Source organism: Cornus florida, unplaced genomic scaffold (genome assembly GCF_030987335.1).
Source record: "Cornus florida cultivar Cherokee Brave unplaced genomic scaffold, ASM3098733v1 CherokeeBrave_3.0.0_Hap2_Chr06, whole genome shotgun sequence".
Classification (NCBI taxonomy): Eukaryota; Viridiplantae; Streptophyta; class Magnoliopsida; order Cornales; family Cornaceae; genus Cornus; species Cornus florida.
Window position 1 is genome coordinate 78,342,721 of NW_026775576.1, and position 13,661 is coordinate 78,356,381.

A 13,661-nucleotide genomic window follows, 5' to 3' on the forward strand; every position below is an offset into this window, starting at 1 on the left:
ATTTAATTCTATAATTTACTTCAATTAAAATTTACAATCTTAAAAATTCACATACAAAAGTATAAATAAATACGGATATTTAATATATACAGAATCCATTAACACTAAAAAAAAAAAAAAAAAAAAACAAAGAAGGAAGGAATAAATTCATTTAAAGACAATTAAAAAAATAAATAAAGAAAATGAAATAATACATTGATGGGCAATGGAAGGAGAAGAGACAATAATAGTCAAAAAAAAAAAAAAAAAAAAAGAAAAAAAGGGGTACTTTTATCTCATAAAATTAAATTTTAATACTCCATAAGAGCAATATATTAATTATATCTGTTTTTTTTTTTTTTAACCAATTACAACTGCAGCCGACACTAAAAAGATGAAGGGGTAGCTTAAGGCTAAAGCTTGTCGATAAGGTGCTAATTTGTTAGGATATCATTGGTCGTTAAGATTGCACTGGACAAGTCACCAGCAAGAAGCACAAAAACATTCAATAAATAAGTCAATTTGGTAATTTAATATGCTCTGTTGTCAGTCGTGACTTTTGATTTTCTCATTAAATTGCACATTTTTGAATAATTTAGGATTAAATTTAAAGAGTTTAATATTTTTTAAAAAAATTTAGGAGTTATTTTTTACACTTTATTCCAAAAAAGACAATTTTAAAAATTTATCTACCCAAGACAAGAAAGAGTGAAATTGTGAATAATTGAATTGAATAGCACTGTTTCAATAAATTTAGAATAAATCAGAGAAAAAAGAAAAAGAAAATAAAGAGGTAGGTGGGGGATTGTGGTTCACAAGGGTATGAATGTCCTTTGGACCTAGGTCAAACACACAAGACACCCTATATTAATCGTAAATGAGAGACTGGAGGCACAAAAGCCCTATTTTCCGACCGAGAAGAGGCCACCAAAAAACCATAATTTTCGATTAGAAGGAGCCACCGTTAGTATACTTTGGTAGATAATTATTGCTTGATTGCATGTGGTTTCAGCCTTTCTGCTGATGGTATCATGCAAACTATCAGCACTCCACAAGTAATTATGTGTCTGATGTATCCACCCGTGTAGTTTTGTTTATTTGGGAAATGGAACATTTTGTGTGGCCAGGAGTGAAATCTGTGAAAGAACTCCCGAAGTTCAAGACGTGGCCATCATCACCGTCGAAATTGATCAGATGGTCACGATGAGTTCATCTGTCTGCACCTTGAATAGGGAGGACCTCGGCCAGGCACAAATAAGAGCACTTTGTTTTGACTCCCAGTAAGTTTTTTTTGCCATTCTTTGTGTTGCTTATGCTTCCCTTGTTTTCATGGCTTGTTTGTCATATTCTATCATGGATGCTATGGTGAGTTTTTCAAACTTAACAAAGAGGTGGCTTTTTACTATAGTCCAGTTTATGCAGAGTAAAGAGAGAGTTATAAATAGACAGTTATTAAATGATTTTTTTGACCATTTACATCCTATTGTGAATGTATTGACCTTTGTCAACAACAAATTTACCTGATCTCAATGAGAAAAAATAAAAAAATAAATAAATAAATCAAGCTTTTGAAGCATCTAGACTTTCATTCAAATCCTCCTTAAACTCGAGCATCAATATCGTATAAGCCCATTGATTAGACTATAGCGAACTGAAGCTTTGTCCATCTTGACAAGCTAACTTCATCTTAGGACAATTTTTATACAGTATGCGAAAATATGATTCCTCTATTCAAGGAGCAATAAGCTTAAATAATAGAAGAATGATGTTTTAAGGGATAAGGAACTTGCGGTTGAGGACAACAGTCTTAGATGTTTGAAGAAATTGAGCGATTCTCCAATCAATTTATGTTTAATACCATCTAAAAAGAGTAAGTTTCAATTTTAAAAAGGTTGAAAGGAAAAATTTATTACTGATTGCTGAAGATGTTCAGCTGAAAGAGTCCAAAAGTTTTTATTGAAATGTTAATATACCCTAAAATTTGTTGTAATCTTATATCTCTCTCCTTCCTATACATTTGATCCTAGAGTTCTTTCCTGGCAACTTTTTCTCTCTGTGCCTAACCCCGTCACAGTGCCATTATATTCGAATTGATCATTTTCGTCGTGGTCAGATCTGAGATTGTTCAAGACTCATTGAAGAGGCCCTTAGCAAAGTGACTATTAATGGTCTCATTCTTAAAGTACTGCAAAGGTTCAGTCCTGATCAAGAATGTCCTTCAAAGTTTCCCATTTTTTAACAAGGGATTGAGGTCAGCAGTAATATCAAGTGGAGAGAATTTTTTTTGATAAGTCAGGACTTTCAAGTTGAGAAGAATTTTGAGCGGAACTTCAATTCAGATGTCTCTAAACCATACCCAAAGACCCAAATACCATACATTTCAATATGAATGCTAAACCATACCCAAAACTCCTTTTCAGCTGCATTCATTGACAGTGCAACAACGCTCTTGACCCTGCTCAAAATTCTTGCTGAGTGATGTCTTAGTTGACTCAATGGCAATGGCAACTGGTACTTTAAATGAAGAAAGGTGCTCAAGCGGGGAGTGTGTCCCATTTATGAAAAAGCAGTATATCCTCACGTTATTCACAAAAACCAAGGGGAACCTCCGCTGATTTACAAAATCTACCATGAATCCAAAAAAATAAGGATCTAAATAAAAACCCAATTAAAAGGATCTCCTATCCCTTTTCTGCCAAAGGTCCCACCTCAAAGAGGGGCCACCCTCCAAGCATCTCGAGCTTGCTTCCCCACTATACAACCTTGGCAATCTTTGGGAAAAGGTATGGACTCAACAAACACCAAATCCGGCAAGAATCAAATCCTAGCCCTCTCGAGCTACTGGACTATGGAAAAACAGATGATTGATGGACTCTTCATCTCTCTCGCACATGCAACATCAGTTAATGATGATTTGTCTTCTTCTCTTTAGGTTGTTTATCGTCAAGATCCTCACCAAGGCTGTTGTCCAAAAGGCGCCTCCGACTGATTCCCCCCCTTCATTAATAGTACTTTATCAAGTTTGGTCCATTGGATCAAAAGCTTACCTGAATAAAAAAAAAAGACTTGTTGTATCAAAAGCTAAACCAAATAAAAAATCGGAGGCTGAAAAAGTGTTACTTTGTCATGTTCTGTTCAAAGGACAAAAAAAGAAGAAGAAAAACCCTACTATTACAGAGAGCTAAACGAGATGACGTGAACAGTAAACAGTGAATGGGTTAGTTCTTCTTCTTTTCTCTCTCTTCGTCTTCTTCCTCTCTCTCTCTCTCTCTCTCCTCACCTCCCGTCCTATTCTTTTACCTCACATTCTTTTTTCTTCTTCTTCTGTCAGTCTCTATTGTCTTTATTGCTAATGTATTTTTTTTTAATAATATGTTTGTTATCTATACAGTTTCTGGATTTCTTGCTGTCGTTCTCTCTCTTTCTATGACTCTCTCTTTACGTTTTGTGTTTTCCTTGTTCTTAGGATTGTTTGGCTTTAGGAGGGAAAACTGATATGTATTGCTTTGGTTTAACGCAATAACTGGATGTATAAATGTTTTTTTATGGTTCTTGAATGCTTAAATGATAAGTTTTAGATTATTGATCATGAGATAAAAATTCTTTTATAATAATTTAATTTTTAAACTGCGCACCTTGCTTCACTCATGGGCGTGCCTCGCCCAGAAATGGATATTTCTTCCACTCTTTACTCTAATCGAATGTGTTCTGAGAACTCATCCTATCACTTTTGGATATTTTTCCACACCCCAACCCCTGCTGGAAGCTTGGAACCCTCCACTCCAAAGAGCACCATCCTTCCCTACATTCCCCAAACGTACATCTAATAACTCAATTCCATAGTTGTGCCTCTCAACCCCGAACCTCCATAGTCACTTTCCCAACAAAACCTTGTTGAACAATTCAAACCAGCCTCCTAATACCCAATCCCCCTGACTAGATTGGATTGCACACTTACTCCCAGTTAATGTCTTAATGAGATGATACTTGAATCTCCCCTAGCTGCTACTTCTCTGAAACTTCTCAATATTTTTCAAGAGAATCAAGACACAGAGTAATTTGTGCCCCTTTTGAAAGCTATTGCTTCTTTCAACCAACAAGTCTTCTCTCCACCCGCTTCACCACTTTATCCTATAAGGCCACCTTCCTCGAAGGAGCACCCACCAGTAATCCTAAATATATCCAATGGGAAGGGCCCAACTCCCCCCCCCCCCCCCCCCCCCCCCCCCCTTCTTACCTACTAGGACAATGCCACTCTTACCAAGATTGATCCTCAGCTTAGAGACAGCCAGGAAGCATATTAGAACACATCGTAGAAATCTCAGTTGGGTCTCGTCCGCCTCACAGGGAAAAAGGTGTTGTCGGCAAACAGAAGGTCAGATATCTCCATCTGACAAAGGGACCTAGAAGTTCCTGCCCACTATTTTTTTTTTTGATAAGTAAGGTCCCTGCCCAACTTTGAAGCCCCTCACATATCCCACATCGACTACTCGACTCCATCACAATAAGAAACAAAAGGGGAGATAAAGGGTCCCATATCTCAGCCCACACGAACTAATCTAGACGGAGCCCCGTTCACCAACATTGAGAATCTCAAAATAAAGAACCAAAACCATCTTCTCCACCTCTCCTCAAATCCCATCCTCTGTAGCATGTAAATCAGAAATTCTCGCCCTTCAACAAATGCATTCTCGAATTTCAAAATTGCTCACATAAGGCTAGGACTTTAGCTATAAGTTTGTACATACTACCCATCAAAGTAATGGGCCTAAAGTCCTTCACATCCACAACTCCGCCTTTCTGAGGGATATGTCAATAAACGCAGCTTTCATGCTTTTCTCAAAGCTGCCATGCATGTGGAAGAAGTGAATAGCTTCCATTAACTCATTCCTCACCATCTCCCATTTTTTATGAAAGAAGGCCATAGGAGTGTAATTTTAAAAATGAGCGAAGTCTAATTCTCCGTCTAGGTAGAAGATGGCGATCCGAAAGACTAGGCAGATGTGGTGAGAATTTTTTTGTTGCCAAGGAATGGAGCGGTTGAGATGGTTGATTATGGGTCGATTTGATCGTTGAGTTCAAAAATCCTTGATTGATTGAGTGATGGGTTACTAAGACTTGGAAGGTCTCCGGAGGGGTGTTAGTGTCTCTCTTGCAAGATACCTTATTGTTGTTCAGACTGCCTTCTCCTGTGGAAGCAATGAGGGTCTTGGCTAAGGGACAACGTTGGTGGGGGGGACATTGAACTGAGGTTGTCTGCTTGGTATCAATGGGCTGGGTCTTCGGGGATTTTGAAGAAGAAGAAAGAGAGGAGGATTCTGGTTTATGGGCTACCTCTTAACTTGTGGTGCTCGGAGCTCATTGAAATAATAGGTGATATGTGTGGAGGTTTTGGAGTGTTAGGGGGAGGAGAGACTCGGCGCCAGTCATGTTCATATCTGAGTGAACGACGATGGCGATATCCAGGAGTGGGTACTAATGGATGATGAAGATCTATGCCATAAGGTGTTCCTGGTTAAATAAAGGTCACTGGAGATCCTTTAATGACAAGGAGTCATCGCGGTAGAGAGGAGAAATCCTTTACTACAGAGGATGAGGCATCGGGTGCATTTGAGGAAAGGTAGGAAGTCCGACAGAAGTAGTGAAGTGAGGATGATGCAGTCGTCATCGGGAATGGATGGGAAGAAGATGGGTTGATCCGCGCGCGCTGGCAACACACAAGAAAGGTGGAGTGGTAGGTAGGCCTCGTGTCCCATGGTTGCGTGGTTCCATGTGCAAGTGCCCTACAACGGGATATAATTTGAATCAGAAGGAAAAGAAGAAGGGGGGGGGGGGGGGGCAGGTTTGGGTCGGGCAGGGGCGGAGCCAGAATCTTGAGGTTGGGGGGCCAAAATTATAAAACAACATTACCTAGCTAGAACTTTTGAAGAAAAGAAAATATTACGTAGGCAAAAATATTTTACTATTTATTATATTCATACAAAAATATATTTATCTAAACTTTTCCTAATTTATTTAAATAAAAAATAATAATAATAAAAAAAAAACTAGTTATTTAAAAAAAAAATTTTATCAAACTTTCTGAACAAACACAAATAAGATTTATGCCAAAATTATAAAAAAATTCAATTAAATAACTCTCTTTATTTACCTTTTTTGTTAAAAAAAAAAAAGTAAAAAATTGAAAATTTAACAAAACAATATCAATGAAAAAAAAAAAACACAAACAAATTAATAAAATAAGAATTTAGATTCTTAAATCATCGATTTTTGTTGATATTCAAAACTTCAAATGAAAATTTTGTTTTAGATTTTGTAAAAATTAATTTCTTATAGAATTCTTATAAAAACATTCCAATAAAAATAAATAAAAAGAAAAAAAAAAAAGTGATGGAAAGAATAATGTATGAGATGGAATTTTAGGATAATAAGGTTATGGAAAGAATCTTGCTTGAGTTGGAAGGATTTTAAGATAGTTACATTATGGAAAGAACGGTGTTTGAGTTGAAATTTTAAGATAGCCACAATCTAAGAAGCACGGATACGGGACACGGATACGACACGACACGGACACGGCGACACGACAAATTCAAAAAAATTAGGACACGGACACGGCGAATAGTATATATATATATATATATATATATATATATATATATATATCAGCATTAATAATTTAAAAAAAAAAACACTGATATGTTTAGGTTGGAATATATATATATATCATTGATATGTTAGTATATATATATATCAGCATCTTTAGGACACGGACACGGCGAATTGTGGCATCTTTAGGTTAGTATATATATATATCAGCATCTTTAGGGTAGTACAAAACAAAAAATAGAACATATCAGCATTAAAAACTTTAAAAAAAAAATTAACACATCAGCATTAAAAATTAAAAAAAAAAAAAAAAAAATTCCAAAAAAGTGTGTCCGAGCCGTGTCCGAGCTGTCCGAGCCGTGTCCGAAAATTAAAAAAAATAAAAAAATTCCAGACACGTTTTTTGGCGTGTCCGACACGTGTCGGGGCGTGTCCGTGTCCGACGCGTGTCGGACACGGATTCTTCGCCCATTTTGGAGTGTTCGTGCTTCCTAGGCCACAATAAATTTTTATCGGGGTTCTATAGTCGTCAATTAAATCACTTTCTTTTAGTTTATAAATAAACTATCTTTTGTTAAATGTTAATTAAAGAAAGAAATTTTTTTTACCTTAGGGGGCCAAGTATTTCGCCCCTGGGGCTGGGTGTAGGGGGCCAGTGACTTTTCTTGCATTGTGGGAGTGAATGGGTTGAGGAGGCACTTTGAGCACAAGCCAAGTGGGCTGGCCCAACAGTCATGCAGAGGTGAATCAAATGGAGTAATGTGATTTCGAGACCATGAACGACCCAACTTAATCAGGATTTGCTACACGACAATGGGCCACATGCTAATCTCAATAAAAAGCAGCAATGGGTCAACTCAAGAATCAAGAAACAACTGTGAAATGAAGAGTGGACTTTCAGCCCAAAATAGCAGGAGGCCCACACAACCCCAAGTGGGCCATGTGCGCAAGTGGGCTTGGGCTAAAAAGATGAGGTTGCCTGCAGGCCAAAATGGACATGTTTTGCATAAGCCTGGAAACTGAGCGACAACCTAGCTTATTCGAAACAGCCTCTCAGGTAAATCTCGATATTTTGTGGCTGCTACTTCTTCATATTCTCCTTCCCTGAGTTCGATTGGGGGGAAGGATAATGGGATTAGTTTGGGGAATAAGAACAGGTTGCCGCCGGTGCTCGAAGTGGTATGGAGGAAAATTTAGAGGTTGGGCATGATGGAAGCCAAAAAAGCTGGTTCAGAAGGGGACGTTTCTCTTTCTGGGGCTGAAACTGAACCGACATATTTTACTGTAAGGCTGAGCAAGTGACTCTTTATGTGGGATGTGACTGTCAAATTCGCCTAAGTTATGATGCAGCTGCTGTTCTGATTAGAGAGAATTGAGTGCCCATGAAGCAATGAGTGTGCTGGACGACAACACTAACCTGTGGGTGGATGAGGCTAGGGAAGTTGTGGCGGATGGGTTTTATACTCCCTTGGGGCTGGATTATGGTGTAGGTATCTGAAGACGAGGGTGGCTATGTCTATGTGTTACCATGCATTTCGTTTGAGTGTGATATGGGCTGGGTGAGGGAAAACATCAGGAGATGCGTAGTTGCTTGGGGGTGACTTGAGGGTGAGGATGATCAAGACAATGGTGATGTTCCAATCCGCTATAGAGCGTAGGAAAGTGGTAGGGAGGAAGAAAAATTCTTCATGGAAGGGGGCGAGAGTTGAGAACCTCATCTCGGATGTGAATTATGAAAGGTGGAGTGGAGGAGAGGGAGAATGGTAGAGGGAGTGATGTAGGACGAGAGCAGCCTTAAATAGCTAAAAACTTAAAAGAATTCAGAGGCTGAAAGTTCAGACAATCAAGGCTGAAATTTGTAGGTTTGATAGTAGAAATGTGGAAAAATCAAGGAGAAACGAAATAGAATTAGAGCAGCTTGGGATCAGACCAACAGGGTCTAGGCATCACACCTAGAGAAGGCCTCACACCCTCATTTGTTGTGAATCACTCGTCAAGAAATTTCACAAGAATTTTTTTTTCATTCATTCACCGAGTCACCAAGTTTACACCTTTCTTTTTTGTAGCAACTTATGACCCCTTGGATTACCCCATAATTGAGGTAATCAATAGTTGACTCTATACATAATATAATTATCAAATACTGACTGAAGCAATTTGACCATAAATGATGCAATTTACCATAACTATGCAAATTTGATTTGCTTAAGATTCTTATGTACACAATGAAGGCATGAAAAGAATGAAATACTATTGTTGTCCACGTGTTCGAATGGAGGATGAGGATATGACTGAGAGCTAGGAAATGGAATTTAAATATGGACTTGATGGGCTTTTTCCTTCTTGTTCGATCATTCATTTGTGCTAAACAGAGTAAGCTTAATACTCAAAATCGCTTGGTTGATTCTCTTGTAAGGTAATTGTGATGTTGACCCGTTTTTCTCTTGCTGGTCATGGGCCCTGTTTAGTACTGTTTTGTAGATCGGTATGTATGGGGGGTGTTTGGAGTGAGATAATGAGAAAACACTTAAATCGCAGGAAAGAGAGAGACTGCGAGTGTTAGGGTTTGGGGGTTGAAACTTGTAATAGCTTGTTTTTTTTGTGTAGTGCAGTCTCTTGTCGTATTCACCATGGATGTAGGTTTTACTGAACCACATAAATCTTTGTGCTCCTTGTGTGGCATGTTTACTTTTTTGTTGTGATTCTTGGTTTGTGGTGTTTGTCGTGAGAGTAATGACGAGTATGGTTTTGTTATGTATGGGTTTATGTAGACAGTTTTTGGGCAACAAGGCTTTAATACAAGAATAAGTTTCGGTGATAAAGAGCTTTAAATATTGGAAGGGTGAGTGTGATTGTTGATTATATCTGAGGCAAGTTTTAGTTGCACACTTGACCCTCGGAATAGTCTATTGAAAGTTTTTGGTTTGTTGCATTACCCAACCACAAAAATTTGTAATATGTGTTGGAAGGATTTACATATTTAAGTTACACCCTCTCTAACAGCTTAAATTTTTGGAGAAGATGGTTGTTAACATGGTATCAAAGCCAAAGGCCCCGAGTTCAAACCTCACCGTTACCCTAATTAAAAATTTGAAAAACACGTGCTAGATCAAAAGGCAGCCACACGTGAGGGGGCGTGTTGAAGAATTTATATATTTAAGTTACACCCTCTCTAACAGCTTAAGCTTTTGGATTAGATGGTTGTTAACAATATGCATAATTTGTTGAGAGGAATCTAAATTTATATTATTTAAGTATCAAGGGAAATGTTTTGCATTCAGTTTGTGTTTAATTGCAATGCGAAATACGAAACAGTGAAAGTAACAATGTTATACTATATGTCTGTGTGTATATAATATATATGTGGTTGCTGAGGGTTTTGAAGATGAAATAAAAACACGAATAAAGTTCAAGAAATTTTTTAAAACACGTGCAACTGGAAACATGTGATACCTTTTCCCCCATGAATCCTTATTAGGTCGTGTTATTGCAATGATTCATTGAAAGAAATTTAATTTTTTCTAGCAAATTACCAAATTTAGCTGTATAGTTGGTGTGTTCTCATTTAGGTATCATACATATTGCATTTGGCGTTCTAATAATCATGACATATTTATTTGAGGCATATGAATTTATATGAATTGAGTACTAGATACATGAATTATGCCTGTTCTACAGTTGTGAGCCTTTTAGTAATAACATATCTTGGATGTAGTCCCCTTTTTCAATTTTCATTCCCTAATCTTTGAGGTGGAGTGCCATTGTATATTGAAGCAGAGTCTTCTATCTTTTTTTTTCTTTTCTTTTTTCTTTTTCTTTTTCTTTTTCTTTTTCCTTTTTTGACACGATGTTTTTTGTTTTACAACAAGTCTGAATTCTGCACAAGTATGAATTGTTTGAGGTACAGTTGCATTCGTCTAAAGGCCTCAGCTTTACTTTTATTTGACTTGTATATATATATATATATATATGTCTAAGATTATATATAGCAATAATATATTGCAGCTTTTTGTACATAGCAGCTTGTATAGTTTTCTTAATTATATTTTACTTTGGGGCTTTAATGAAGGATTTCCAGCAAAGAACTCAAAGTGGAAAGGTTTTACTTCAGGTAAGGATCGATCCGAGTACTTTGAGGATCAACATTTGCAGCCAGTGGACACTGATTCACCAAAGCTGGAGTCAGTACCTGAGAGCAGTCAACCTGCTAGAAAAAGAGCCGTCAGCCCACTAGCAGTAACTGATTCCTTTTTTCTTTTTTTCTTTTTTTTTTTTTTTTTTTTGTTTTGTTTGTGGTAATTTTTAGAACTTCGTTTTTATATTTAATGTTCCCGGGCTTCTCAATTACAATGACCTTTGTTGATGGTGGATGACAAGGGCATACATGGTTACTTTCTGGCAATTTCTTCTGGCAATTTGCAGTTTTTTAAGTTGTTTCCCCAGACAATCCTATCTCAAACTTGGGTGACACCATTGCAAAAGCTGTTTATGATTTTTTGTCTAACAATCAAGCTAAACTTCATACACCACTGGCAGAAACGTTCATGCGGAGATATCTCCTTCTATAAGAGCGGGGAACAGTTGTCGCAACTCTCCGCATGAAGGTTTCTGCCCGTGGACCATTTTGTTGAGATGTTTGAAGTTTAGCTTGATTCGTAGACAGAAAATCATAGACAGCTTTTGCAATGGTGTCACCCGAGTCTTGCAAATCATTATTAATGTGCGAAAGAAATTTGAGATAGGATTGACTAGAGAAACAATTTATATGACAGCAAATTGCCAGAAAGTAACCATGTATGCCCTTGTCATCCACATCAACAAAGGGCATTTCTTTAATTGAGAAGCCCGAAACATTAAATATAAAAATAAAACAAGATCTAAAATTACCACAAAAGAGGAAAATATGCTTCAAGAGTTGCCAAATTGCAGACACTCATAGCACATTTGTGCGCAAAGCGGCAATGCGACTGTTGTAATTAAAAAATCATAGATTATTGACTGTTGTAATTAAAAAAATTATAGATCAAAGATAACTTACGGTAAATTACAACACATCGTAAAGATTTCTTCAAAATAAGTTCAATTGGCAGGTACTAACTCTGGGAATATTATATGATTCTTTAAAAACTTCCTAAAGTCATCCGGATCCTTCATTTTTTTTTTCTTGTCGGTGGTGGTGTTCCAGAAAAATCCATAAATGATATTCTCTCCATGAAGGTACTTTAGTCTCTAATCCATTGTTGTAAAATTGAAAACAAAAATAAAATATATTAGGAATATGGAACTTAAATATATCTAAAATCTAAATCACGTCACTTACCCCAAAAAAAACAAAAAAAAATCTAAATCACATTCAACGCCCTCTTTCATTGGGTTGGTTGCCATCCACCTCTTGAAGTATTCTTGAATGAGTACTACTTCTGTATTGGTCGAGTCTAATTTATTTGCGTCTTCTTTATAGAGTGTGTGGGCGCGTGGAGGGTGTGTTTTATATAAATTTGAATACAATAGTCATATTGTAACATAAATATTGCCAAGTTTGCAAAAGTGAATTACAGTGGTAGCTCTTGTTTTCTTTTGTTTACACCAGTAAGGTTAAAAGTTCAAGTAAAATTTTTTATTTATAAGAATTTGAATTTCATTATTAAGTGAAACATACTAATCGCATTTAAGATAATTTGAACTAATTAAATTAATTTAACTTAATGAAATTTCATTTAGATGAAAAAGCAAAATTTAAAATTCAAAATTCAAAAATACGAGTAACACCAAGAATACAAGTATTACAAATTAAAAAATACAAATTGGTGGACTCAGAAATATACATATAAACCTACTCAAACATATACACATAAAATCAAAACACAATACCTGATAACTAGATCTCAAACTCAATAAAATAACTCAAACTCCAAATGTCGTCCAAGAACCAGAGAGTATACAGATAGGGTAGTACTCACCTGAGATTGTGGATTATTGCACTATTTCACATGTTGATCTTCATGGGTCAAAGGTTTTTCTTCATGATAGAGAGAATGTGTGTGTGGAGGGTGTGTTTTATATAAGCTTAAGTAGAACAGTCATATTGTAACACACATATTGCACAAGTCTGTAAAAGTGAATTACAGACTCTCTTGTGATGGCTCTGTCTTTTTTTTTTTTTTCTTTTTTTTTCACCTATAAGGTTAAAAGTTCTAAGTCTCACCAAAATTAAAAATAAAATTTTTTATTTATAAGAGTTTGAATTTCATGATTAAGTGAAACATACTAAAAGAATTTAGATAATTTGAACTAATTAAACTAATTTCAACTTAATGAAATTCCTTTTAGATGAAAATGCAAAATCTAAAAATCTAAAATACAAGTAACACCAAGAACACAAGTATTACAAATTAAAAAATACAAATAGGTGGACTAAGACATATACATATAAACCTACTCAGACATGTACACATAAACCCAAAACACAATACTTGATAACTAGAGCTCAAACTCAATAAAACAACCCAAACTCCAAATGCCGTCCAAGAATCAGAGAGTATATAGATAGGGTAGTACTCACCTGAGATTGTGGATTACTGGACTATTTCAAATGCTGATCTTCATGGGTCAAAGGTTTTTCTTCATGTTAGAGAGACAGAGAGTGTGTGTGTGTGGAGGGTGTGTTCTATATAAGCTTGGGTAGAATAGTCATATTGTAGCACACACATTGCACAAGTCTGCAAAACTGAATTAAAGACTCTCTGGTGGTGGTTCTGTCCTTTTTTTCATTTGTTTTCACCTATAAGGTTGAATTTCTATTCTCACCAAAATTAAAAATAAAATCTTTTATTTATCAGAGTTTGAATTTCATGATTAAGTGAAACATATTAATGGAATTTAGATAATTTGAACTAATTAAACTAATTTCAACTTAATGAAATTCCTTTTAGATGAAAAAACAAAATCTAAAACCCAAAGATAAAAGTAACACCAAAAACACAAGTATTACAAATTAAAAAATACAAATCGGTGGACTGGACATATACATATAAACCTATTCATACATATACACATAAACCCAAGACACAATACCT

General features: G+C 36.1%; 1 long non-coding RNA gene across 1 annotated transcript; it reads left to right on the plus strand.

Annotated features, from left to right (window-relative positions):
• The first annotated feature begins 543 nt into the window (after nt 1–543).
• On the plus strand, nt 544–10,873 carry LOC132312225 (uncharacterized). The gene is made up of 2 exons (XR_009483222.1): nt 544–1,259; nt 10,655–10,873. It is a non-coding gene; the product is annotated as an uncharacterized LOC132312225 (long non-coding RNA).
• The last annotated feature ends 2,788 nt before the right edge of the window (nt 10,874–13,661 follow it).